Source organism: Sesamum indicum, linkage group LG13 (genome assembly GCF_026168435.1).
Source record: "Sesamum indicum cultivar Baizhima isolate 11 linkage group LG13, ASM2616843v1, whole genome shotgun sequence".
Classification (NCBI taxonomy): Eukaryota; Viridiplantae; Streptophyta; class Magnoliopsida; order Lamiales; family Pedaliaceae; genus Sesamum; species Sesamum indicum.
In genome coordinates this window covers 2,761,263-2,765,804 of record NC_142669.1, presented here as the reverse complement: position 1 = coordinate 2,765,804, position 4,542 = coordinate 2,761,263, and the positions used below count along the sequence as shown (strand labels likewise).

At 33.4% G+C, this 4,542-nt stretch overlaps 1 non-coding gene across 1 annotated transcript; it reads left to right on the top strand.

Annotated features, from left to right (window-relative positions):
- Positions 1-281: 281 nt before the first annotated feature.
- LOC148784368 (small nucleolar RNA R71) lies at positions 282-388 on the top strand. Its single transcript, XR_016063914.1, has one exon. It is a non-coding gene; the product is annotated as a small nucleolar RNA R71 (small nucleolar RNA).
- Positions 389-4,542: the final 4,154 nt, after the last annotated feature.

Genomic DNA, 4,542 nt, shown 5'->3' with positions numbered 1-4,542 from the left:
TATTGGTGCACTATTCCACATTGCAGCTCAAAAGTGATCAATTCTTTGTGTTAGTGCAGCCATTTGAGCCGACAATGGAGTTATTGCATCGATACTGTGAATGGGCTACTCTTTTGTCGGTCTCTTGCACATATGAATGCAGATTAGTTGCTTCTTATCAATGATGTTGAATGCTTCTGATGACAATTTCTTCATAATAGTGCCACCTACAACTACATCAATGGTAGCTCGGTTAGCCAAGGTGACACCAATAAAAATTTTTTACCTGTCACCACATGGGTAGCTCTTGATGAGGATATTTTCTAAGCATACTCTTGAAACATTTCCATGCATCATGCAATGACTCCCTATCCAACTGTGAAAAGGAGGTAATGTCATTTAACATCTTAGTAGTTTTAGTAGGAGGAAAGTATGTAGTAAGGAATTTCTGAGTTAAAGTAGCACATGTAGTGATACTACCACCAAGAAAAGACTGAAAGCAATCTTTGAGGGTATCACATAATGAGAATGGAAAAGTTCTATGTCTAACACCATCATCACTAACACCATCATCACTAACACCATTAAACTTAACAGTATCAAATATTTCAAGAAAATTAGCAAGATGTTTATTATTGTCCTCATCCGGCAAACCAAAGAATTGCACACTTGACCGAATGATTTGGATGATGGATGGTTTGATCCCAAGATTATTGGCTTCGAAGGTAGTCTTGGCAATGCTGGAAATTGTCCATCAACTATCAGGAACGAGTACTCCATCATTCATCTTTCTATGATCCCATTATTTCCATTGTGCTTTCGAAAGCTGCAAGTTGTTCTTCCTCCGTGATACCATTGTTTCCGCCTCTTTTAATGGTGTTTTTCCATCAATGGAATGTCCTCTCAATTTCTAGGTCGAATTGCGTCAACTCTGCTTCATGTCATCAAGTTGTTAACCAAAGAAAGAGACTAGGATTAAATTTGTCTCTTTGTTTAACATATAAATATCTTTTAGATTATAATTGAAATATATTATGTACTATGGTTGGTCTGTTTTTCATAATTTGTATGAGCGACACGATATTGATAGAGTTGACATTTGATGGCATAGTTGTAATGCAATTTCTACTACTGTTCAAAACTTATGTAAAGTTTTTGACAAAAAATATCTTGCAAATGTAAAACTGTTGAAATTGCCCAACATATTCACCTTTTTTAATGTAATAGGTTACAAATCCTAGTAATCAAATTACTGATACGAATACTTACTTGGTGAACTTATTTTCTCAATGGATACAATTTTCACACTTTAACCCATGGAGAACGGAAGAATACTATGAACAGTGGGGGTTCGTGTATGATGCTCCGGTAACACAAACTCTGATACTAATGTTTTTTTATGGTTGGATGAGATAATGTAATTTGAATATGAATTTGAAAACCAAAAAATGCATGTTGTTTCGTTTAAGTGTAGATTCACCTAAAGTATCACTTGGTTGATGTAAACCGCAAACATCAGTACCAGACGTTCATTAAGGATATTATTACGGTCTAGTATTTAGGGCCATGCCTTGTTTTACAAAAGTTCCATAAGAGACTAAGAACTTTTGGTTTAACAGATTTAGTGTAAGATTTAAATATTTAATCTTAGTTTATGTGAACAATTAATTTTTGTGTTCTTATCATATTGGTGTATTGCATCTTACGAAAATATTACATGTGGAATTTAATGGATGAACGCAAAATCCACAAGAATTATAATTTAGGATTGAAAAATGGTCCAAAGAGGTGATAGAGAGATGTAGGAAGAACAACAAGAGAGCTTGTTGCATGTCCGATGAATTTTGGGCGGGACTGCAGAGAGAGTGGCTAATGAGAAATTTCAGGCTATCTCACAAGTTAATAAAACGGACCACTAAACAAACATTGCATCTGCATCTACTATCTATTGAGGTGATTCCACTTCTATTTCAAAACCCAAACCAGTAGTTGGTAAGATGTAAAAAATATTATTTTTGTTTTCTAGATAGTAATTAATTTTTTTATTCAAGAGTAATCTTTATTTTTTAAAACTTATTAAGAGGAATTGCTAGGCCACCCGTCTACACTTATTGAGCAGTTGAAGAAGTGTTGGAGAAGTGCTAGTCCGAAGCTGTAGATGCAGTTGTAAGTTTATATTATTTAAATCAAAACCAAAGTAAAAGATTTAAATTGTCTTCAAATTATTTACTAATTATATTATTCTTAATCATATAGGAAAAGTTCCAAAATTGGAGTGATGATCGCAATATTCCTTCTCAAAGTCTATCCAAGTCATCATCGAGCACAACGATTAACAGCTATGGTTGGAGGCAATTGGAGGAGCAAAGAAGAGTTGAGTTTGGGGGATAAGCTCGGGCAAAGACATCCACTTGTTCTTTCTCGACTAATAGAACCACTTTCAATTCAATACTAGAATACAATGGATCATATTTGCTACACAAGTTGCTTCATGGAAACAAAACCATGCGTTGGAAAAAAATAATCATTAAACGGGAAATGCAGCGCACAAATAGAAAGATAGTTAAGCTATTGAACTTAATGGCAAATAACTTTCTTACTGCACTGGAAGAAGATATGAGCGATCAGAAGATAGTTTCGATGGTAATAATTTGGCATCCAAATCCGACTGACCACTTCCAGGATATTGTAAAAAAAATGAATATGACCCCCCTAAAATTTAAACTTTTATATTGTAAATTGTATTGAATTATCTTTATTATAGGTACTTTTGCTTAAATAATTTGTCATATTTGAATTTATAGATTATTATAGTAAAATCAAATATAATTTTATTATTAAATATTAAGTTCAAAAATTATGAAAAAAATTGTGCAACAACTTCCATTGCAAATGTCATTGCAAAGAAAAGATATTTTGCAACGGATTGTAGCTGAATATTTCCTTGAAAATTTTACACTATCGTTGCAAAAAATGGTTGCAATTTGCATTGACTTCCGCTGCAAATGTCATTGTAAATGAAAATGCTTTTACAACGGATTATAGTAAAATATTGTTGTGGCAAAATCTACAACGGAACATCGTTGCAGATGTTTTGCAATATTGCGACTTCTATTGCAAATATTGTTGCAAACAAAAAAATATTTTACAACGAAATTTCCACCAACTTTGCCCCGGATATACCATTATAAAATTAATTGTAAAATATAAAATGTTAAATCTTTTAGCAAGGCAATTTGCAATAAAAATTTGCCATGGATCTTGCAATGGACCAAAAACCATTGCTATATAGCAGTGGTACCTATAGCAATGAAAATATTCCATTGCAAAAGGCCATGGCAAAACAATTTCGCATGAATTTTTACGAAATCTGGTGCAAAAATCAGTTGCTATGAGCTCATCTTTTTGTAGTGTATATTATTACATAAATAAGGAAATATTATATATATGTACATGTTTCTTACTAAATGTAAATTATAAATATATAAAATTATAGTTGTAATTACAAGTACATTCCCTATTCGTGAACAAACTTTTACAAGTACACTTTTGAGATAAACTATATTGTCGACACCCCGTTTAGAGGGTGTACTTGTAATTTTATAATGGATAGATAATATATATGTAACCAGATCTAATCTCAAAAATGTTGATATGATCCGACTCTAAATGAACTGCACATATCTTATTCCAAGCATATCTCAACATTTGAGTTATCGTTGTGAATAGTAATTCCATCTTGGAAATATATGAGGGGACATTTTAGTCACTAATGGAACAAATATTCTTTGATCCCTAGATGTTAGTCAGCATAAATGCTATAAATCGAGAGTCCAAATCAAGTTTCATAAAGCATTAGCGATCAAAGTGTTAGAATATGTGGGCAGAAAGACAATCACATTGCCAGTTTTGCTATTCTTCAATCTTTATAAAGTAACATAATTCAGAATTGACTCATGTGTTTGTTGTGCTAACTATTTATATGAACGGCATTTTAATGTCACAACAAATGCCCACAAATTAAAACGTTTAATCAATGAAGCTGGGTTGCACATAGGTTGGCAGCTATGAAGCTAATTCTAAGGATCGGCCTGAAATGTTTCAAGTCGAGGTTCTCGAGACAGGGCATCAAGAGTCCTATAGAGACTTACACTAATTATTGTAGTATCGTCTTTAATCGATGGGGTACGTAGATCGCCTATGAAATTTTAGTGAGTTCATTGGCAAAGGCAATTGACTAGGTGAACTGATTCGCGGAAATCGTCATATAAAAGCCTTAATGGCTTGGTCGGTATGACTGAAATTTTCGATTCCAATAGTACGGGATTAGTTCTTAGATTTGAGAAATCATGGCAGTCGCATGCATAAAAGACTCTATCTTGGATCTGGTGAGAGGTGACTGTATCGTGAGATATGGTTATCATAACCCTTGTCCACTGTAGTTAGAGTATGTAGCAAGAACGGTAAATTCCAAGAGAGAATTTGTCCCATGTCAGTATTTGACAGTAGTTCTCCTATGCACTTTGAGATCGTATAGACTCTCAAAGTCTTTTGCCAAAGTGA